The sequence below is a fragment of the Aegilops tauschii genome, chromosome 7 (genome assembly GCF_002575655.3).
Source record: "Aegilops tauschii subsp. strangulata cultivar AL8/78 chromosome 7, Aet v6.0, whole genome shotgun sequence".
Classification (NCBI taxonomy): Eukaryota; Viridiplantae; Streptophyta; class Magnoliopsida; order Poales; family Poaceae; genus Aegilops; species Aegilops tauschii.
Genome location: NC_053041.3, coordinates 575714761 through 575739375, shown reverse-complemented (window position 1 = coordinate 575739375; position 24615 = coordinate 575714761). Strand labels below are relative to the sequence as shown.

Below are 24615 nucleotides of genomic sequence, written 5' to 3'. Positions count from 1 at the left end.
CCTGTATCTGAATTGTTCACGTGTGCAAGTCATGCTGCCAGTGCTTGAGTGCGCTAATATAAACGACCGCGAAGGAGGCAGGCATTATTGGGTCTTCAACATCAACCTGAGGGACGGACGTTTCGAAGTCCTTGATTCAAACAGAAAGCTAGAAGACATTGAGTTGATGGACACCGCCTCTACGATTGCGGGGGCAGTACGCCAGCTATGGAGGAAGCATTACCCAAAGCAGAGCATCGAGCACTTCCAGATTATTGACATCGACGTACCGAAGCAGATTAGCAAGTATGACAAGAAGCATTACATTGTTCTTTATTTTTTTTCAATCAATCTATAGTCTTTTAAAATTTCCTACTTGTACAATATTTGGTTTTTTAAGACACAAAACTAGTTTGCAATCTGTTTTTCATTTTTATGACTTTCCCAGTTGAACATCAGTAGTTGCACAGTGCCACATAATTAGTTGCACAGTGCCAAATAAGTAGTTGCACAGGAACACATAATTAGTTGTACAGTGCCACAGAGTATATTGTCTTATTGGTTTTAAAAGCCTCCAACATTTTTTCCTTTTCCCCCACTGCAGCAATGAGTGTGGTTTGTTCACACTGTTAAACGCCATTGAGTGGAACGGGAGCCTACTGCCCAACTATGAGCCCAAGGAAGATCTCAACCTCAGGAAGAAGCTGGCATATGATTGGGTCACCAGCACGCACAACTCTGCCCCATGGAGGAAGGTGCTGAGATTCGAAAAGGACTAGGTCAGTTCACTTTTTTTATTCTTTTGCCATTTTTTCGATGCCTTGCAGTTTTGCACAATTTTTATAAACATTTTTGTAGTTGCATACTAGTAGTATTTCTTTTGCAACTAAATGTCATCACTCTTGTTCACACATTACGAGAACTGGGCATACAATTGTTCGACAAGTAAATATTAAATGATTTGCCAACAAAGGCACAAATAGCAACCATTTTTACACAGTGCATTAACTAATTCAAGGAAAACAACTTACAGAGGAGAAAGCATAGTTGTTGTATGTGTCCACTTTTTGCCCCCTAAATTGCTCAAAAACCATCATTCTTTTCCTTTTCCCCTTTTTTGATACAAACGATACAAGAGAATCACAGCAGCCTGAGTGGACACACACCAGCAGTGTGCTCTGTAGATTGGCATTGGCTGCATTTGTTTTTCTTCTTTGGGTGTAGCTCCAGCGCCGATTTGTACCGTCGACTCTTCGCCCTACCCTTTGTAGTAGACCTTGGAGGATCCCTAGGCACAAAATCATCATAGGCTTGTGCTGGGGATGGAGCCTCCAACTGGGCAGGACCATCACGAGCTTGTGTTTGATCACCTGTGGAATAATCATATAAAAAGTTTAGTTTTTTTTCGCGCAACCATGACTGATGTTCTCTGCAACCACACAACTTATGTTGTGCAACTAATTGGTTGTTGTGTGCAAATTAAGTTAAAAAGAAAACCTGTAGTAGCACGGCCCGTCATGCCACTTGGTTGGTAATCACCTGTAGCCAGAACAGGAAAAAGCAAGTTAGTTTGTTTGTCTTGATGCTTGAACTAACAGAGCGCGCGCAACTGGGGACCATGATGTGCGCAACTGAAATCACACACCTAGTTAGATGGGGTGTTGGGCAGGTAATTACCTGGATGACGAGCCCTCTGAGTACTCCCTGTAGGGCCATTAGGAGGAGCACGCGGGGCACTGCTTGTTGGGCCAGGCGGGGGAGGAGGTGGAGGACCGTGCTGTGTAGGGCCTGGAGGTGGAGGAGGTCCCCGAGGGTTGCCATCAACTATAGCCAGAACAGGAAAAAAACCAGTTAGTTGTTTTATCTTAATGCTCATAGCATGCGCAACTAGGTAGCATGTTCTGTGCAACTGGGCACCATGATGTGTGCAACTGAAATCACACATCTAGTTAGATGGGGGTGTTGGGCAGGTAATTACCTGGATGATGAGGCCCGTGAGTACTCCCTGTAGGGCCATTGGGAGGAGCACGCGGGGCACTGCTTGTTGGGCCAGGCGGGGGAGGAGGTGGAGGACCATGCCGTGTAGGGCCTGGAGGTGGAGGAGCTCCTCGAGGGTTGCCATCATCTGATGGCCCCATGGCAGCAGTCGGTTTTTTCTTTTTCTTGGACTTGTTCAGGTGGCCGATCTCGGTACGTGCTGCGCGCATATGCTTGTATACAATAGCTTGTGCTGGATCAGAACCACTCGCAAACTTTGCTAGTTTCCGAAAATCGTATATCATGTTCCTCTCCCTTATCTGCTTCTTTGATTGAGGAGGCATTTCATCCGGTTGCTCATAACCAGTCCCTGGCGCACTAGGTACAGCAGTAGGTATCCACCGTCTTAGCAGGTACCTTTTCGGTATGACATCAACTCCAATATGGGTGAACACCTTGAGGATGTGGCAACAGAGGATGCCGTCCTTGTCCATTTTACAGCACTCACACAAATAGGAACCCTCCTCCACCCTTGCCTGCACCAAGTAGTTTCGAGAACCATACTTGGCAACAAATTCCTGGTTCGGTCTGAGCTCAAATATATCAGCACCAACTTGGAATGCATTATAACGTCCAATCAGTTCAAACTCTTCTCTAAACTTGCGGTAAAGGTCCCTAGTGTAGGTTTTGTAAGCTTGCTTCTCTATTGGGAAGTTGGACCACAGCTCAATCTCAAGGTGTTCTGTCCTGTAATCATTGCAGCCTTCCTTGGCAAGGATGTGGTTCTGAATTTTTTCATATTGCTTGACGAAGTTCAGCATCAAGTTGTGTGGGTTCACATATCTTTTTAAGACGGTGTTGAATCCCTCACTACGCTGTGTAGACTGCAGGAAGGGGAAGAACCTGTGTTTGAAGTAGCACGGCACCCAAGTTGACCTGTATTCGTACAACTTCTCAAAGTGTGTGTGTGTGTGTGTCATAGCCTCGTACTTCACCATTAACCCAGCCCAATTCTGTTCAAACTCGTCTGGAGTGAAGCTGAAGTCAACACAGTATTTGAAATCATCAGAGAGCCCTGGATTCCGGCACAACAGCCAACCAACTTTTTCCTGGGCCTTCTTCATGATGTGCCATCGACAACATCGATGCATGGTGGTTGGAAAGATGCTCTGTATTGACTGCCTCATTGCACCATCTTGATCGGTTATGAAGTTGTCAGGAGGTTTGCCACCCATAGCCTCTAGGAATGCTAGGAAGACCTAATCAAAGCTTGATGCCAACTCCTGCCTCACAAACGCGCAACCGAGCATGAAAGATTGGCCATGTCGGTTTATTCCAATGAAGGGTGCGAACGACATATTATACATGTTGGTCTTGTAGGTAGTGTCAAACGATATGCAATCGTGGTACGCCTCAGCATAAGCTTTTCGAGCTAAGCCATCCACCCAAAATATGTTGACAACTCTGTCCTCTTCATCATATTTTACCTTATAGAAGAAGTCTGGATCGGTTTTCTGTATATCCTTGAAGTGCGCAATTGTCTCAATCATGTCACCCTCCTTTGTGTCATCTCTACGGAAACTTGTACACACATTTGTTATTGCCTTTGGTCCGAACGGCACCATCATCTCAGATCCATAGAACTCTGCCATTACATGCATCATGCGTCCTGCATAATACAAAGAAGAAACAGTATATCCTTTTTTAGTTGCACGAATGCGCACATCCAGCTGCACAGTAATATGACATGTGTTGGCACAGAAGATAATTGCAGGAAATGGACACCTAGCTGCACCTTTTTAAAAACACTTTGCACTTTTTTGCATACAGGACATTGTGTAGTTGCACAGTGAAGACAATCTAGTTGCACAACATGCACGAAAAGTGATATACAAACAGCATGGGAAGTTGGACACCAGTTGCATAGTTAAGTCATTTCAGTTGCACAGTAGTACCATGACAGTTGCACACTGGACCGCCTAGAGGTAAACTTAATTCTTTAAGGGATATAGAAACACCACACCTGTAGTCAAGTTGCAGTTATACAAGATGCGCAAAAACTCCTTTTCATGAGGTGAGATGCCTTGGTGGGATCTCAAGTATTTGGACAATGAAGGTTTGTTCACGAGCGGATGATTGTGGTCACGAACAAAGTGCGTCACCTCCCATCGCCCATCTATCAGCTTCACCAACATTTTCGCCTTGCATTCAGTCTGCTTTATTGTCTCGCGTTTCCATTTCTTCTTCTTCTTACTAGGACCAGCGTCCTCTTCAGCAAAGATTGGAGGTTCATCTTTCATTTCCTCATCACTGTCAACAGTTTTTGGATCTGTAGGGTCCAGGACAGGAGGAGCCTCGGCTCCTCCATCATCAGCTTTGGGCTTCTTGAACTTGTTGCAGCAAAACTGTTGTTTTATCAATACATTGGTGCGGGGTGTCCGCCTAGAGGTGTTCATCTTGATAGAGAAACCCATCCGTAGTGCGTAGCTGTTGTAGTGATCCTTAGCAATTTGAAGGCTGTCAAACCTCATGCCAACATAGGGTTCCATAGGTTGAGAACCAGCCTCATCCTCTCCTTCTTCTCCTTGCACAGCTCCGTCAACAGCCCCAGCTGCTAGCTCAGTCCTGGTTGGACCAGGAACATTTGCCGCGGTTCCCGTGTCATCAAGAGTATGGCTCTCTGACTGCAAAGACACCACTACAGGGGCACCACGGGTTGATGACTGGCCTGCCACATTGGGATGGCCCATAGGGTTACCACCACGACTTGCTTGCGTGTAGTAAACAGATCGCCCATTTTCTGTCCAATTTCCTTGTTGTATGCTGGGTTGCTGCTGATCCATATCATGAGGAAGCTCATTGAGATCAGGAGGCAACTCATTGAGATCAAGCATTTTTTTCCTTTTTTTGGATGCTGCCACACACTCCCTGCACATATAAAAAAGAAGAAAGTGATGTCATCAGTTGGTAACCACAGAAAAGAGTGTTTCAAACAACCTAAAAACTTAGTAAATAGGCAGTTGCACACCATTTTGTGACAATCTTAGTTCCAAAAGCAACATGACTGTAGCATAATCTTTATTATAACAATTATGCATTTTTTTGTTTGCACAGAGTTGTTATGTTAGTTGCACAGTTTGCAGTAAATAACTGGCAAGAGCATGACTTCTTTTTACTACAGAGTTTTCTGACTTTTTCCCTCTGTTTCGTTGCAATGATCTGCAGGTTTTCTGTTTGGCAAGGAGCTGTTTCAGATTTTTCTGCACATAATTTGATGTTACATTTGAGACGGAAAATCCAGGTGAAAGAAGAAAGAAGAATTGGATGACAGATTATAGTTATATGTTTTCATCGCCGTTTCATTTTTTAGTTCTGGTATATTGAACATATTTTTACACTATAGCTTTGCAATAGGTGTGGGATCAGAATATATGTGTGGGGCAAGATTATATGCGTGAACTAGTAAGATGCCCGTGCTACGCTACGGGGTCACAAAAGATCACGTGAAACATTATTGTTTATTTAAATTATGTCCAAGATCCAATTCATTGCTATGTCCCGCAAAAAATAGTTCCTAGACATTGATCAAACGATGTTATATTGTTGATAGGTAGGCATCGAGCACAATCAAACATATGGTTTCCGTCCGCCTTGTTAGTAGAAGCAATTCTTTCTTGCAAAGAACCCATTTCTATACACTATTCGAGCAAAAATCAATGGAATTCCACATCTCTTGCCATTTGAGGCAATATAAGAACTTGTCTCCTTAAAGATTACATATACTGTTCGTCCAAGCCAAACCTTCTCTTCACCATCTTGACCTTGCAGGAAGATTTTTTGTTCTCCTTAGTCCTTACTCAGCTTTCTCATTACTGACTGCAAATAGAAAATCTGACCACACATTTGGCAATCGGGACGACACTGGCCAGCTTTTTCTCTGAATCCAGGAGAACTCAGCATGAAGAGAGGAAACGCAAATAGAAACACGTTATACATAACTTGCATACATACGAGAGTATTAAAATTCAAAAGTGTTGCATGTACATGAATAATTGATTCCGCAATATAGAAAACATCATAAATGCATGCCATCCCAAGTTTATTCATACAATGTAAATATTTGACACATGACATGCAAGAACTGAGCTCGAACATAGATTCTAGTGTAGTGTTATACACTGCTATGGAACAACATCTGCATAAATATCGTATGACTAAATATTCAAACAGTTTAATTAGAAGAGGTGATTTGCTATGGAACAACATCTGCATAAATATCGTATGACTAAATATTCAAACAGTTTAATTAGAAGAGGTGATTTGCTATGGAACAACATCTGCATAAATATCGTATGACAACATCGTCTTCTGATGTTCAGTGCCTTAATCTCTAGCCGTCCTCTTCCTTCTATGTTCCAATCCTAGGTTAGTGTAGCCATGCATACTACATAATACCGTATTAAAAGAAATCACATGTCACTGAGAAGGCAATTCAATATGGTGATATTAGTTTCCCTCTTTCCTTCTCATGTGCTCCTGCCAAACACTCAAGCATATCAAGCATTATAACTATGTAAATATTAATGAAGAAACAAAACATGTTGTGATCTGGAAGAAAAAAAAATTGGTGCTCTTAAGTCTTAAAACACTTCCATGGGCACCACTTTTTCTAGCACAAATCAGTAAATATGGCGTTTCTTCAGGAAAAAATGTATTTTGTTAGAAGACACAAATATGTTTGTTGCAAAAAGTCCAGACTTTTCTATTCTTTTTTTTTGTTTCACACCATTCACCCTAGAGCTGCTTTGGCTCCATATTGAATATTCGACTTTATTGTCAGCACTCACAATTCCCTCAAAATCTCTCTGCTCTCTCTCTCTCTCTATCACCCAAGGTGGAAGAAGAACAGAGGAAGAACACTGAAGTTTTGTGCAACGCTCTGAATGTTGCTTTTCTGTTTCACTTTTATTATCTCTAACAGAAGGCAAACATGCCGCAGGTCTTGCCCTCTTACCGGATCGTGCCATCCCACGACCGAGAACAAGTCCTTACAGGCCTACAAACGCGCCTCAGGATCGTACAGCCCAAGTCCTCAGGCGTCGCTAACAGTTTAACTGAAACTTCTGAAACTACTGAAGAAAACTGCTAACTGAAACTACTGAAGAAAGCTGCAGCTAGAAAAACGCTACCAAACTACTAATCAAGCCACACTGGTTTATTTGCTAACATTTATATCGCTGAATCTTAAGAAAAACAAAGAAGTAAGCTAGTCTAGGGGAAAATCCAGTTTGTGAGGTAAACTTTGCATGACGGTTCTAACCAAAAGCTAAGAATCAAATAATTGATGTATTCCTTTTCGTTTGAGAAGGCAAGTTATGATTAGATTTCATGAGACACCTCAAAATTATCATTCAACTTCTCAAGAGGAGCATCTGATGTGGCCCCGGCCAAACAATACTAAAGTTTTTCAAAACTAATTAAAATAACATGACATATACCTTGTTCAAACAAATATTCTAAAAATTATGCAGGTTCACGTAGGTATATGAGTCTGAAGTCATATATTGTCTTAGGAAAAAATACACAGTTTCCCATGGGATTCTAATCATACAGACGTTACATAATATCAAATTTTACTTGCGGAGAATTAAAACAGATATATGAACTCATAGGGGTTTAGGGTAACACACGATGAGAAGGAAGGCACATGTTGAAGTCGTGAAAAATCTATCTACAAGCAACACAACACTCATGATCGGGCATCTCTCCCAGACCACATATTAGAAGGATATTACTAATGCTGCATACCTTTTTTCAATTAGCATTTCCAAATAGAAATCTTCTGCTAGTGGATGAGACGAAGACAATACTGCATGCCGTTCTTGCTCCATTAATCTCATACAACCACACAAGTGTATATATGCTGTTTTGTAAAAAAGGATTACTCAGATTCCGTTCAATACACAATAATTAATATACAGGGAAGTAAAATTACTTGATACAACAAAGTGGAAAAGCTTATCTTTAAAGTAGGGCTTGAGATCTTTTCCACTTAAGAAGACATTTAGCAAGAGCGCTACTACACAGCCGACGGGTTCTGGACGATCTTCAGATGATGCAGCGCATCAAGCCATCGATGCGTAGAGCAAAGGTAAACAGCACCATTCAATTCTTCAATCGTCCAGAGTTCGGCCAGCAACTGTCGTGTGTACAGTAATTCTGTTTAGCAATGCTTGATAACACTGCTCCATTTTCCTTGAGCAATAAATCTGACACAGATCACAATGGAAAAAAATCTGAATATTGAATAGAAAATCTAGTAACAACCCGAGGGGATGGTTCTCAGTAATTTCCCCAAGGATAAATCTGCAGTTCCCGAGGTACTTTGCAGATCCACTACCAATTAGTTTTTAAACATATTTAGGAGAGGCAATGGTTTCAATCACATAGCTGCACAAATCACACATCTCTGCTCCAAAACAATGACAAACTTCTTTGGGTCTGACAGAGAAACACAAAACTTATGGAGGGATGAACGTGGTTGGGATTTGGGAACAAACACAGTGGCTTGAGGTAGTTGGCACCGGCACTGCCGGGAACGAGTAGTTCGCCACCAGCCGAAATCCTCCGGCGGGCAGCAGTAGGTGGCGACGCAGCCGGCGGCGTACTTCTGAAGGTCGACGTCGGAGGATACGGGGAGCGGGCGGAAGAGATGGCGATGAGGAGGATGATGTGGTGCCGGTGCGTGGTGGGGCTACTGCAACAAGAAAGGGAGGAAGCAAGAGAGGCGTCAGGGTACGGCGGCGGCAACGGCGCACTTCCGGGCATTGGAACCGCAGGAGATGGGGGTGGGGTGTAGGGGATGACGCGGAAGAGGGCGTCGTGGTGGAGATGCTGGGCGGTTGTGCTGCGGCACAACAGGAGGACGAGTCGGCGGACGGGCAGCGTTGGCGGCGTATGTGCTTGCCGAGGTCGGCGCCAGAGGAGACGGGCAAAAGGGGGCGGAGGAGATGGCGGGGAGGACGGGATTTTGCGGTGGTGGTGAGCGCTGGGGCTGATGAGAGCAGGCGTGAGAGGCTTGGGGGTGGATGGCACCGACAACGGCCATCGAGCGAGATCGATTCCAGTGACATCGAGCGAGATCGGTGGTTCTTCCAGCGCCTTCTTTTTCAGATGGATTTTGATGAGTTGGGGGCGCCAGTGCTGAACGGGAGAGATGGGACTTGGAGGGGCTATCTGCAAATGTGTGAAGTGAAGCGGGCGTCTTTCTGTAAAATTGCACAGATTGCTTTGTGTTGTGCGTCGGATGCAGATCCGATGATCCGAAATGCAAGATGGCAGGCACACCATCATCACCAGCTCAGATTTTTATAGGAGTAGAGATATGTTAATATGGTTTGTGGCTTCAGTAGCCATGGACAAAAGTTCTTGTGTTTTTTGCTGTCGCACTACAGATTTCTGGTTTTCGCTAGAATAGATGTCTCAATTGTCAGGATGCATTTTTTCAGTTGGCCAGCATACATATTCAGTTGTATAGTCAATGTATTTAGTTGGCTAGAATAGATGTCTCAATTGGCCAGGTTGCTTTTTTTTGAGTTTTGGCCAACATGCATATTCAGTTGGACAGTTAATGTATTCAGTTGGCTATAATAGATGTTTCAGTTGGCCAGGATACATTTTCTCAGTTTTGGCCAACATGCATGTTTAGTTGGCCAGAAAACATGTTTTTATTGCACATATACTACAGGTTTTCTAAAGTGTTCACTCACAAATATCCAGTACACGTGGGGTACAATGCATGTTTTAGTTTTGGCTAGCATGCATGCTGAGTTGCCAGAATATAGGTTCAGTTGGCTGGGATGCATGTTCAGTTGCACATTTATGAATTTTTCGTTGCACATATCTTTTGGACAGTCAATTTGTTCATTTGCAAACAATAACTACAAGTTGGTAGAATGCTTGTTTAGTTTTTGGCTACAATGCTTGTTGAGTTGGCTTTAATCATGTTTTAATTGACCAGAGAACTTGTTTTAGTTGGCTTGTTTAACACATCCAGGCGGTAGAAACTTGTTTGGCATGCACCAAGTAGTTTTTGGCTTATTTAACACATCCAGCAGTAACATCAAGTAGGCTGGTGTGATGTGCCAGATTCACCTCTTTTTTGAAGCAGCTTCTCCATGGATTTGTGCTAGATCCATGAAGAAGTGGGTTTACATATGCCTACATATATGCAGTAGAAGAAACGGGAAAGTGAAGAGGGGCAGAGGGGCTTACCTACTTGATGTTACTGCCTTGTATGGCTCTGACCATCCTACCCTTAGATCTTCTTTTTTGAAGCAGCTCCTTCTTCTACTTTGGGGCTCCCATGGCGGCTGTGTAGGAGGAGGAAGAAGGGCTGGGGGCGATTCTGTTGGATCTCCTTCTGGCGTGTAGAAGAAGAAGAAGGCAGCGTGCGAGGGGCTGAGGCGTGGGTGTGAGCTGGGGACAGCTGGCCACGTGGAGGGGGGGTGGGGGGGCGATTCTGTTGGTGGCCGCTCGATCGGTCTATTTGTGGCCGCTCGATCGGTCGGGTTGGTGGCTCCTTCCTTTTCTGTTTCGCGGGGGACAGGGGTTATCCTTTTCAGCCGGCCGCTCGGTTGCACTAGTGGGCAGCCGGCCGCTCACTAGACGCGTCCGAGAGGTAATCGCACGACTCGCACGCGTACGTGCCGTTCCAGCTTTCCGAAGCAATAATCCAGGCCCGTGACCTTTTGATGCTTTTGCGATCTTGCCGGCGCATCGACGGAGGCTGCTGTAACCGGACATGAATGCAGCAGCAGGGCTGCGGACCCGCCGTGGTTGCGTCGTGATCAAGTCCAGCTTTCCGAAGCAATAAGCCAAGTCCCACATCCACGGAGGCTGCTGTAACCGGACAGGAACGCAGCAACATGGTTGCGGACTCGGCGTGGTTGCGTCGTCATCAAGGCGAGTGGCCAACGCGATCAGGGCCTTTGGCCGAGCACGCACATACGTACGCATGTGGCTGGATGTGAATAGGTCTGCAGATTCATCTCTCTCTTTCAAGACACGTACGCTTATTGATTCTTCATGGTTACCAACTACTACCTGGTAGTTGTATACGGTCTTACCATCTAGCCTATTTTTGTCATATATGCATGTGTTTATTAGATACATGAGTTTTTTTTCTGGGGGATGCATGTGTGTAATCACTTTTTCTGTTTGCATGAGTGTGAAATTACTAGGTTGTGAAGTCACTACATATTTCTTTTTGCATCGAGTAACTACAAAGCAATCAAGAGATCAACTTCCGCCACCGCCGACGCCGGAGCCGGAGCCGGCAGCTCCATGTCCATGGCCCCTCCGCCCGGTCCCGGCGGGTTGAACGAGCTCAAGCAGCCGCCGCCGCTGCCTCCCGGGGTCTACTTCAACCCGACGAGTGCGGACAGCATGGGGTTCCTCAACCGGTGGATCGACGGCGACGACAAGATGCCCGACGCGCGGGGGTTCATCTTCCACGCCGACATGTACGGCATTACCCCTACGCTCTGCAGCGGCTGCACCCGCCGGCCAGCGCCCGCGCGGGCCAGCACACGTGGTGGTTCCTCGGCGAGAGCAAGTTCCAGAGCCCGTGCAGCGCGACCGAGAACAAGCGCGCCGACCGCAGCGTCCGGACCGGCGGGTTCTGGCGGGTGGAGCAGAGCAAGGAGGAGCTTCCCGAGGGCGGGCGTAAGAACAGCTTCGGGTTCTACTGCGTCCCGCCCCCGTCCAAGAAGCCCAAGACGCCGTGGCTCATGCAGGAGTTCACCAGCGACAGGGACAGGGGCGCCGGCAGGAGGGGCGTGCCCGCGCTCCACAAGCTCTATGTCACGCCGCGCCCCGAGGGCCTGAGGGAAGTCTACGGGGAGGACGGCCTGACGGCGGGGAACAAGAAGCCTGTCCCGGCAGACTATTTCGCCGCCGCCGCCGCGCTGCTGCCGCCGGGGAGTGTCCGTGGTCTCCGGCAAGAGCACGTTGAGCCCCACGCGTCGGATCGGCCGCCTTCTCCCCCGCCTCTTCTTCATTACGGCGACAACGACGACGGCCAAAACTTCATGGATGGCATAATGTCGTCGGTGGGTCCTCTTCACTACGACGACAGCGAGAAGGGGCAGAGCTCCATTGGGGCAGCCAACGTTCTTGGTCAGTACCAGCAGCAGCAGCATGATGAGGACGGGCCTGAGGATAATCTCAGCATGCCAATGGACCAATTCATGAAAATACTTGGCGAGCCAGCGCCAGCGGAGACGGTCAGGGGGGAAGAACCGGCGTGGGACTCTTTGCCGGACATAGTGGATCATGATGAGTTCGTGAAGTTCAACAAGGATGCTTAGATTGCAGCTCCACTTAGACGGAGAAATCCAAGTTCCACTTAGACAGACGGATCGACTGATCTGCTAGCTAGAGACTATTCTTTGGTTGATTAATTTGGTTTGGGGGATTAATTTGTGAGGGCTTTTGGTCTATCTATGCCACTAGTTGTTCTCCATGTACTGTGTTTTTTTTTTTTTGAAATGGAGGCGTGCACCCGGCCTCTGCATCATAATAATGCATGCAGCCATCTTATAAAAAGTTCGCAAAGTATCATAAAGTCGTCAAAGTATTACAGCTTGCAAGTGGAGCGAAAGATAAAAATAAATCAAAGGTCATGTTGACAATCACAACCGGAATGGCAATAAAAAGGATAAACTCTCTAGACTTCTATCCTATTATGCGACCGCCATCCGAACCGGTTGAATATAGCCCGTGCTATCATCTCCCACTGGTTGCACCCAGTAACCAACGGCTCCCTGGATTCCATAGGAGTGAGTAAGGACCACGTACGGATCCAAGCAATAGCTCTGAAGTTGACCTGCAAGAAAGTTAAATTGTGTTGTCTGTTAAATATCAAATCATTCCTACAATTCCATATATATCCCACAAGAGCGCACATATTCCAATCCGAATACGAGCCGCCGTAGTATGTTCGACCCCAGTTAACCACATTCCAAACAACGATGCAATGTCAACTGGAGGGGTAATGTTGAAGGCTATATGAATCGTTCTCCAAAGCAATTTGGCTAATGGGCATTCAAGAAATAAATATTATATTGTTTCATCATGATCACAAAAGCAACATCGTGGACTACCTACCCATCGCCTCTTGATTAAGTTGTCCTTTGTAAGAATTACTTGTTTGTGGACAAACCACCTAAAGATTTTAATGCGCAAAGGAACCTTAATCTTCCAAATATGCAACGATCTCGAGACTGGGCCAGAATTAATCAAATCCATATAGAAAGATTTTACCGTAAAAATCCCATTCTTAGCTACTTTCCATTGCGTGGAGTCCGTTTGGTCGGAGAGTTGAACATCTATCAATCTCCGAACCAGGTGCATCCATGCATTCCATCGCTCACCAACTAGTGCTCGTCTGAATTGAATATTTAAGAGGATCGTATGTAAAACTGTGCCTACGTAATCCTCCTTACATTGCGCAATGTTATACAGGGTGGGATATTGTACGGCCAGGGGCGTCTCTCCTAACCACGTATCCTCCCAAAACCTTGTTGACATCCCATTGCCAACCAGGAATTTGGCCCTTCGAAAGAACAGGTTTAAGCCCTTTCCAGAACGGCGAGTCCGTTGGTCTCATGGTAACCTAAGTGAGTGTTTTGGACTGGAGATACTTATTACGCAAAATCTGTGCCCACATGCTCTCCGGCTCTGTCTCTAACCTGTAGAGCCATTTGCTCATAAGGCACTTGTTCTTGATTTCTAAGTTCTCAATACCGAGACCGCCCTGGTCTTTTGGTCGACAAAGAATGTCCCATCGCGCGAGACGGTATTTCCTCTTGGCCTCATCTGACTGCCAGAAGAACCGAGATCTGAAAAAATCAAGTTGTTTATACTCCATGTACTGTGTTTGTATTAATCATGTGATGTGGTTGGTTTCAAGACTATTTATATTCAGAATTGCATGGAAAGAAATGTTGATTTAGTAGGCTGTTTTCAATTCCCTGCCCTAGTAATTTTACTTGATTCGATCGTACAAAAATGGCACGAGTGTCACAGAAGATTTGCACGAGAGGTTGCGCCAAAGATTATCTTCAGGTTCAGGTTCAGGTGTGTTCGAGGGGTTGCCGGGCCTCATTTGTCTTCATGAAGTCGGAGCTGTAGAGGAGGTGCTTCCGCGGCGACGATGACACGAGACAGGTGGTCGGCTCCGGTGCCGGCTCGACGCAGGCCCAGCGCTTTCCCCCTACAATGCTCGTCGACAGAGTCGGAGCTGCCTGGTCGTCGGCGTGTGCGGTGGACTGTTTGGCATCGACCGACGCAGGCCTCGACGCTTGTTCATGGTTTTCTCTTCGACGGCGTGTGTGCGTTCTTGTGTGGGTTGCCAGGTCGCCCTGTGTGCCTTGTTTTTGCGGGCATGTTGTGACGGTTTTCGCCTGATTTTCCGTTAATTAAGTGGGCACCTCTCTTCGACCTTTTTTATGAATCGGGCCCTAAGGAACCGCGTTTCAAAAAAAAAAATTCAGGTGTGTGTGCAATGTGCTTCACTTCGACCAGTCAAAGTACATGCATAATAGCACAGACGCAGATCCCTAGCTAACTCCATCCGTGGATATTTCGATGGCAGACTCCACCATCAACTTGCCATGGCACATTTTTCTGTGCATGTGTACTAGCATCAACGAATCCTTCCTTTTAAGTTTGCATTTCCTTTGTTTCCTTTTCATTTTATATCAAAAAATGACCACACGGATAAGCCTTTTTTCTTCATACCACGCAAAAAAGAAAACTAAGCCGTCCTTTAACGTGTTAGGGGTGCGCGCTGAATTATCACGTGTGCCTCATCTTTGATCTTGAAAAAGAAATAATGAAATACTTGAAAAATGGCGGTTACTAACTTTGTTTTTTAGAAAGTGTGCAACTATAAACTATGTATTAGCCACGTTTAGGAATGCCAATGCTCTTTTTTGTTTTTTCCTTTGTTGTAGCCAGGGAATGTGCGAAACCCACCTTTTGTTGTTCCAACTGCACATGAAGGTCACACATCTTTACGGATGCATTTGCTCAAGAAAAAAACTTTTCGGAGGCAAAGAGTTCTCTCTCGTTCTCCGGCACACATGCCCACTTGATACAAACGATTTTAGTACATTTGAGACAGTGGGCCCAGCCTATTGGGTGCTCCTAGATTGCCGTAAAACGTTGACATGGGTCGGTCCACAAAGCTCCCTCTCTCTCGAGTGACTAGTTCATCTTGCTGGCTTTCCTTGTTTCTTTCATACAAAACGACCACCAGCTTTTTGATAGTTTCGAAAAAGTTGATCAAATAGAGAAATATTCATGGATCTAAAAAATATTTAATTTCTAAAAACGTCCACAATTTTTATTGAAAATTTGAGACTTTCAAAAATTCACACATTGTGACTTTAAAAGTGTTCACAGTTTCATAAAACATTCATAATTTTTGAAAGTTCTCACGAATTTAGAAGCATGAATTTTGAAAAACTATTGGTCAATTTTCAAAAGTGTTTGTGAACTTTATTGAAGTTCACAATTTATGAAAAACAAAATTCAACTAATAAAAAGAAAAAAAAACTAAGCGGAGAGAAATTGCCAAACCACTTGAAAAAACCTGCAAAAATAAAATCGCTAAAAGGTAGAGTAAAAATCGATAGCACCAAAATGAAACGAACTACCCTCGAACTCTATTCTATAGGGCTTGCCCGTTATTGCTCCTAGTGTGCGTAGGATAGAATTAAGTGGGATCAACTAGTTGACGAGCGCCCCTTCGGGAGCCTCCCAATGACCACTTGGGGATGGGCTGAGAGTGTGACACTTGGGGTGCTCTCAGCCACCGCCACGTGTCGCCCTCTAGGCCCTCCCTCCGGATATTTTTTTAATTTTCCGCAGAAGTTTTCGGCATTTAAGACGGGTTTTTTTCAATTTTTTAAGTTTTCCACCAGTCTCACTTAGCTTTTGGAAAAAAAAATCAATTTTTATTGTTTTCGCAAAAAAACTTCTTTTTTTGTATACGTTTCTTCTTTCCTTTTTTAGTTTCCATTTCTTTCGTATTTCCTTCTTACTCATATCATTTTTTTTTATTTATACTTTTATTTCCACTTTGCAAACATCCTACAAAATCTTGAACATTTTTTGAAACATGAATAGCTTCTTGAAATCATGAACATTTTTTTGTATCAGTGATTTTTTTAATTGATAGCATTTTTCCAATTCTGAACATTGGTTGCAATAAAAAAAATTCCTGTTACAAATTCCTTAACATTTTTTTGAATTCGTACACATTTTTTCAAATAAACAACCATTTTTGAAATCATGGAATTATTTGAATTCATAAACAATTTTAAAAATCACAATTATTTTTTGAATTCAGGAAGATTTATTTTATTATATCAACATTTTTCCAAGTTTGCGAACATTGTTTGACTTGTGTGAACATTTTTTGGAAACACATGAACATTTCTTGGATTTGCGAATTTATTTTCAAAAAAGGAATATGTTTTTAAGTCACATAGGTTTTTTTAAATTAGTGAATATTTTCGAATTCATTAGTAATTTTTCAAATCTGAGGATATTTTTTGATTTTTTTTAAAACCAGGAATAGTTTTCTAGTTCACGATATTTTTAATTTGGAACATTTTTTGAAATAGAAAACCATTTTTGAAATCCTGGACATTTTACAAATTCACGAACAATTTTAGAAGTCACAGATATTTTTTGAAATGAGGAACATTTTTTATTATATGAACATTTTTTTAAATTTGCTAGCATTGTTTGACTTTTGTGAACACTGTTTCAAAACACATGAACATTTTTCTCACATAGTTTTTAATATTCGTCACTAGTTTTTCAAATTGATGAAAATTTTATGAAATCCTAGCACATCATTTTAATTTGTGAACAATTTTACACACCGGGAACAATTTTCTACTTCCCGAATATATTTTTTGAGTTGGAACATTTTTAATGAACTTTTTTATAGAAAAACAAAAAAGATAAACAATTGAGTAAAGAAAATGTAAAAGAAACCTGGGCCAATCAGCCGACCCACGTTGGCAAATGCACCTGAGCGAGTGTTGTTGGTCGGCTTGCCCAACTACACTAGTGCTTTCTCTGGGTTTTCAGTTTTACGAAGGTCTTTGTCCGTTTTTTCGTATTTAATTTATTCTCCAAATGTGTGATTTTTTCTATTATGTTCAAGTTTATTATAAATTTCCAAATCTTAAAACATATTTGGAATTTCAGAAATGTTCAAAACAATCTAAAAATTACATTTAACAAAAAACTTTGTGTTATAATTTCTAAAATATTACTGAAATCTATTAATACATTACTAATATTGGTGAACCTTTTTCAATTTCTATGACGTCATTAAAATTGACCATTTATATTTTAAAATATTTAGAAAAATAAAGTAGTCGATTTGTTTAGGAAAATCAAAAGAAGAAAATCGTACATGAGAGGAGCACTCCATGTAGTCTTGTAGTGGACCGGCCCATCGCATGCTCGCTTGTGCGAAAGGTCGTCACTTTCTCGCAAAAATCCTTCAAGTTCGTCAACATTTTTTTGGATCATAAATTGTATTTTCAAATCCTGAAAACGTTTTTTGAATAAGCGAACATTATTTCAATTGTGAGCATTTTTTGAAATCATTTTCTTTTACAAATTCGTGGCATTTTTTAAAATTGTTGACTTTTTTAATACGCGATAATTTTTGAAATCATGAGCAACTTTTGAAATCATGAAACCATTTCAAATTTGTGAACATTTTAAAAGTAAGAAACATGTTTTTTTGGATCAGGAACATGTTTGATTATGTGAACATTTTCACAATTTGCTAATATGTTTCTGAAAGACCTGAACCTTTTTGGATTCACGAATATTTTTTACATTAGGGGATATTGTTGAATTCACAATTTTAAAAACCACGAACATTTTCCAAATTCACGAATATGTTTTTTCATATTTATGAACATTTTTTAAAATGTGAGAAAAATCTTTAAGTTTGTGAACGATTTCAAAATTCAGTACTAATTTTCAAATTCACACACATTTTTTGAAATTTGGAAAAAAAATTGTCCTGATATTCTTTGTAGAATTAAAACAGAAAACCAGAAAAGGTAAAAAAAATAAGAAAAACGGGTAAAAGAAAGCCGGGGATCCCCGCCCCACAGTGGGCCAGCCAAAAGCGCGCTCCTGGGGTGCGAGGGGTACACTATTGCTTGGTATCTGCCGACCCACCTTGGCAAACACACGTAAGCGATTGTTGGTAGACCGGCTTAAGTGCACTAGTGATTTCCTTGTTATAGCTTTGTTTTTCACTTTAGGAAGGTTCTTGACTGTGTTTTCGTTTTACGTTGTTCTCTACTGGTTTCTACTGGTTTTTTTGACATTTCAGTTTTGCAACTCTTAGCTTTTGACATATTATCGCAATTGTCATTCCGTGGCAAAAGCAAAATAATTCTATTTCACTTTTGCCATTCTTATCTTTTGACAATGTATCACAATTGCCACTCTGAAATTTTTGTTTATGCGACGGAATGGCAGACGTGATAACTCTCAAAAGCTAAGTGTGACAAAAGTGAAACGTCAAAACCTAGAGCGGCATAAGGAAAATGGGCAAAAGCTAGAGTGGAAAAAACAAAATTTCCCATTTTTTAAATGTGTGTGCTTTTACAAGTATGGTCTAGTTTCTTAAAAATGTTCCAAATTTGAAAAAATATTTAGAATTTAGAAATGTACAAATAGTTTGAAAAAAATCACATTTTTAACAAAGTTCATGTCTTTTAAATTTGATAATATTTCTAACCTTTATGAATAGTTTATAAATTTTGGTGAACCTTTTTTTAGTTTCTATGGCGTCTTCAAAATTCACAACTTATGTTCCAAAAATGTTGAAAAAAGTACAGTAGTTGTTTTTTTAGGAAAACTGAAGAAGAAAATCGCAAATGAGAGGAGTGCTCCTTGCGGTCTCTGTGGTGGTCCGGCCCATCGCACACTTACTTGTGCGAAAGGTCGACACTTTCTCGCAGGGAGTGATGCATAGGAGCTCTCCTATTTGTGTGGAATATGATTTTCCGAGTAAATTTCTTGACACGCCTTTCCATTTTTCGACAAACACGAGTTATTTCCAGAAAAGAGGTTGTAAGGCTTAGATTTAACTCAAATTCGAAACAAGTACGCTGCGAGATGTAGTAATTCATTTCTCTGTAAGGTAAAACCGATTTTCCAGTGTTCCTAATAGATGAAAGCATTCACTAAAATTTAGGTGCAAGCAATGTAGAAGAGTTGTGCACCTATGATTTATCGTGGGATATACGATTTCTCAATTCATCAGTTCAACACATGAGTGCTTAAATCTTATCGAGTCAAGTGATTTTGGAAATTCATTGGTATTTTCATGGTTGAATTGCACCATTTCATACATACCGTAGTTGGAAAGTGCATCTAGGCCCTTTTGGAATTTGATTATTAATGACATGATAATTAAGTGGACTAATGGTTTATGCTAATTTTATTTCAAGTTTAGTCCATTTTGTACCTGATTTTTTTGGAATGGTAACCCTTAATTTTATTTTCTAAGTGGTTGTAGCTTATGGCCCTTTACTTGTATTTATCTAGGATTTTAGTGGATCAAAATATTCTACATTGAGTCTAAGGATGAACATATTTTCAATATCTTTAAAAAAATTCCAAAATGTTCCACTCAAACTCACAATTCATCCACCTTTTCACTTCTCTGGTACCTCATATATATCATCCGGTAGTGCCGAGCACGGTGAGGAGATAGTTCTTCCTTAAGCAAACCTTCACGTTTCCTAAGTTTCGTTCTCAAGTCACCAGTTCAAGATGTGAGTGCATAAATCTTACCTAGTCGGGTGAGTTTGAAAGCTCATTGTCATTTTCATGGTTGAATTGCACCATTTTACAAATATAGACTGAAAGTGCATCTAGGCCCCTTTGGAATTTGATGATTAATTACATGATAATCAAGTGAACTAATGGTTTATGCTAATTCTATTTTATAAAGTGATTGTAGGGTAAGGCTCTTAGGTTGTGTTTTTCAAGGATTTCAATGGATCAAAAGATTCTAAATTGAGTCAAAGGATAATCATACTATAAAAAGGTACACATGCAAAATAACTAGGGATGCACATATTTTCAAGATAATCAAACAAATCCCGAAATGTTTATCTCTTGCCTTCGCCACTGCTCCACCTCCTCGACCGCCACGCCACACCCCTGTCGGAACTCTATGTCTCTGTTACCTTCAGCGTTCCAGCCGGGTTCCAGCCCGCTTCTCCTCCGTCGCCTTTCAACCCCCGTCCTCCGGCCGCCCCGACATGTACCATCCGCTAGTGTTATACTCATCATGCCCGGCAACTGATTGATGAATTGTCGGAGCTAAAAAGTTTTATGTTCTTCTTTCTAGCAATGCATTCTGATTTAGAGTACATATACGAGCACTATGTTGAGTCATCCGACGAGGAGGAATATTCGGATGAGATGGCGATGATGCAGGCAGTCCTTAAAGACATGGAGCATGCGGAGTAGCATGTTCTCAGTTTCAAGGTCTCGATCAAGGGTCATCGAGTGCTCAACCGCAATAGGGCGCTAAACAAGGAGATTCGGAGACCTTGTGGAAGGTGACGACATGTTGTGTGATCATGCACAACATGATCGTCGAGGATGAGGATGAGGATGCTGCCGTAGCTCTAGAATTTAAGAACATAGGTGATCCTATCAAACTTTCAGACCAGAATCCGGCCAAATTTGAAGAATTTATTCAAATGCATCAACAAATTTAGCATCGACCAACCCACGAGCAGATGAAAGAAGATATAATTGAGTATCAATGGACGGTTAAAGGGGACAACAATGTTGGAATGTAATATTTAAACTTTTTAAAATTTCAACTAGTGCTACATGCGGCTATTTGGCCGTCTATACTCTATGTATGCAGCTATTTGAACATCTGAACCCTATGTATGCGACAATTTGAATGTGTGAACTTTAAATAAGGGACAGGCTAGATGCAAGTTGACTGAATTTCGACTGGCCAGTAAGTTCTATCAGTCCATTTGCTTGCAAATTCCAAGTCGATTGATTCTGTTGGAGCACGTCACCCCGATCTATTACTCCCACGTGAATAGCTCCCGTAGCTCCACTCTGTAACCACTTCTCCTATTCTCATGCGTCATTAGCGCATGCGCTGGTTTAGTGGAGTTAGCTCCTGTACTAGTTAGATCATGGCCGCACCTGTGTGTGCGTGGGTCAATATATATTGCTCAAAAAGGCGGCAAGCTGCGAGTACATCCATAGAGGTTTCATAGGAACGCCGGAGCGTGAGGGGAGGAACGACCGCCACGAGAAGACGGCGTCCTTGTCACAAAGCTTAGACAAGCGATGTGACCATAAATCTAAGTCTGTTACAGTAAGTTTGAGGTAGAGGGAGGAGTGGGTGCCTAAGTTAGTGGGCGCCTAAGTTTTTGAATGCCTTAGCATCCCGGGCATCCCAAATGTGCCATAATATTGCCATTAGGATGAAAGGCCGGACGGAAGCGTCGAGGGCCATGTGGTACCAAGACGTCCCAAAGTACCGAGGTGTAGCACAGGATGCGCCGGACATTGACATTCATGCATAGGGCCAGTACTTATTTGACGCGTAAATAAGCAAGAGCTCGGTGATTTTTTGTGTCTACTTGAATCAAACACTGGATACAATCCTTTTTTGGTGGGCTGCTTCAAGCAAAACGAGGAAATCAGCCGAAACTACATATGATTTCAGGTTGACATATACATTTTATTTTAAGTTTGTAACACAAAATTAAGCACAATACAAAGCCGTTAACTTGATAGGTCTTGGACTGAAGCAACAACAAGGCACAATACAAGTACGTTTACATATACATTGTGGCTTTTTATAATATGCAAGAATAAGCATATAACAATGGAATTTTCGTAAACAAAAGTTTATAAAAAGGAATGAATTAATGGCAGTGGTATTACACTTAAAGAAAGAAAATTTTGCACATAATTTACACGTCCAATGAAAGAACTAATGCCACTAAAACAAAAACAAAATAATAAAGTTTTCTAAGAAAGAAAGAATTACTGGAATTGACATTACCCTTTAAGAAGAAGAAAAATGAAAAACTAAAACAAATAGCGAAATTTTTTGCACAGAATTTTTCCTTTTTTAAAATTGCAAGGATACACAAAAAAATGTGGAAGCAAAAAAAAGGAAGTTTTCTAAGAAGCAATGCACTAGCGGCATTGGTATTACCATTAAAGATCAACGAAAATAAATAAATAATGACAAAATTTGAAAAAATTCACACAAAATTGCACTTTCTTATATTATGCAAGAATAAACATATAGTAGTGGAACTAGTAGAATTGGTATTACCCTTAAAGAAGAAATAAATTGGAACAAAAACTAAAAACAATAATGACAGAGTTTGCATGTAACCTATATAAAATTGCCCTTTATTATAATATGCAATAATAAACATATAATAGTTGAACTCGTGGCATTGGTATTACCCTTAAAGAATAAAGAAAAACATAAAATAATGAAGTTTTGTAAGGAAAAATGAATTATTGACATTGGTATCAACCATTAAGAAGAAAGAAAATGAAAAAACTACTAAAACAAATAATGAAAAATTTTGCGCACAATTTACACACAAATTACCTTTTTTATAATATGCAAGAATAAGCTTATAATAATGGAATTTTCGCAAACAGGGAAATCTCCTAAGTAGTAGTGGCATTGGTAAGACCATTAAGGAAGAAAGAAAATAAAATAAAAGTTAAAAAAATATCAAAATAACGAGTTTCAGAAAAATAAAATGAAATATAACTTAAAAATTAAAATAATGATATTTTCTAGGGAAGAAGGAATTAATGGCATTGGTATTACCCTTTAAGAAGAAAGAAAATGAAAAAAAAATCTAAAACAAATAATCAAAATAATGAGGTATTCTAGGGTAGAAAGAATTAGTAGCATTGGTATTACCCTTTAAGATGAAAGAAAATGAAAAAATTAATAAAAACAACCAAGTCTAAACCAAAATCAAAATAATGAGTTTTTTCTAGGGAAATAATGAATTAGTAGCATTGGCATTACCCTTTAAGAAGAAAGAAACTGAAAAAAAATCTAAAACAAAAGCAAAATAATAAACTTTTATAAGATATAATAAATTAGTGGCTTTGGTATTAACCTTTAAAAAGAAAAGAATGAATTAGTAACTAAAGCAAAATAAACATAATGAGGTTTTGCAGAGAAGAATGATTGAGTGCCATTGGTATTACACTTAAGAAGAAAGAAAAACTAAAAAAGCGATGACAAAATTTGCACACAATATACACAAAAGTTGCACTTTGTTTAAACTATGCAAGAATACAAACATAGTAGTGGAATGTTCGCAAAAAATAGTTTCCTGAGAAGGAATGAAATAGTGGCATTGGTATTAACCTTAAAGAAGAATGGCATTGAAATGGTAACTAAAACAATCAAAATAATGAAGTTTTATGAGGAACAATGAATTAGAGCTATTGGTATATTACCCTTTAAGAAGAAATATACACTAGTAGAAAAAGGGCCATTTGTCCCGGTTCTAGAGGGCCTTTAGTCCAGCCCCCCTCCCTTTAGTCCCGGTTCTTATACGAACCGGGACTAAAGGCTCTCCACGTGGCTGCTGTCTGGAGCTCCACCTTTAGTCCCGGTTGGTAACACAAACCGGGACTAAAGGAAATTTTACGAATTTTTTTTCTGAATTTTTTGAATTTTTTTCCGATTTTCAAATTTCTGAATTATTTTACCTCTAATCTCTAATCACCCCTCATCGCTGCTGAATTTAACCTCTAATCTCTAATCACCCCTCATCATTCCAAATCATCTAACTTCCCGGTCGGTCACCCATCCTCTCACTACCCCAGCCTGAGCACGCTTAACTTCTGGGTTCTATTCCCCCTCGTTTTCAAGTTTGCACTTGTTGTTTTCCTGACAATAGTAAGATGTCAATCCTATTAACCCTCAGGAGTTTAGCTTGAGCATGAAGTCACACGTTTCACTGTTTGAGTTTGAAACTTTTATTCTAAAAAACAATAATTATTTAGTAACACTAATATTTCTTGAGTAAGTAGTTTGACCACAGTTTGACCAGATTTGACCAAAATTCAAAAAAATTGAAATAATTATTTAGTAACACTAATATTCTTGAATAATTATGTAGTAACACTAATACTTCTTGAATAAGTAGTTTGACCAGATTTAACCAAAATTCAAAAAAAACTGAAATTTGAGCATATCTTTTTTTCCTTTTAGAATTTGAGGATTCTAAAAATTTGCAAACAGGCCATATGCAGTCAAAATCGGATGCGAATTTTCGTGCTGAACATTTTGATATATTATACGTTTTTTTACGACATCGTATGCAAAAGTTATAGCCGTTTTACTTTTTTATGACACTTTTTTGCAAAACATGTCCAAATTTAAGTTTTTAAATTTTCCTAACTAGTAGATGTAGTAATATAACTACATCTCGAAGGATTTTATTTTTTGAAGTTTTTATCATTTTCTTTTGTTTTTTCAAAACTGAAATGGCG

At 41.0% G+C, this 24615-nt stretch overlaps 1 long non-coding RNA gene and 1 pseudogene across 1 annotated transcript; one reads left to right on the top strand and one right to left on the bottom strand.

Moving 5' to 3' along the window:
- Positions 1-5467: 5467 nt before the first annotated feature.
- On the bottom strand, positions 5468-10357 carry LOC120968210 (uncharacterized). Its single transcript, XR_005762446.3, has 3 exons — positions 10231-10357; positions 7765-8225; positions 5468-5893 (listed from the first exon to the last, which is right to left on the bottom strand). It is a non-coding gene; the product is annotated as an uncharacterized lncRNA (long non-coding RNA).
- A 600-nt stretch (positions 10358-10957) lies between these two features.
- LOC120969614 (uncharacterized) lies at positions 10958-12481 on the top strand (annotated as a pseudogene).
- Positions 12482-24615: the final 12134 nt, after the last annotated feature.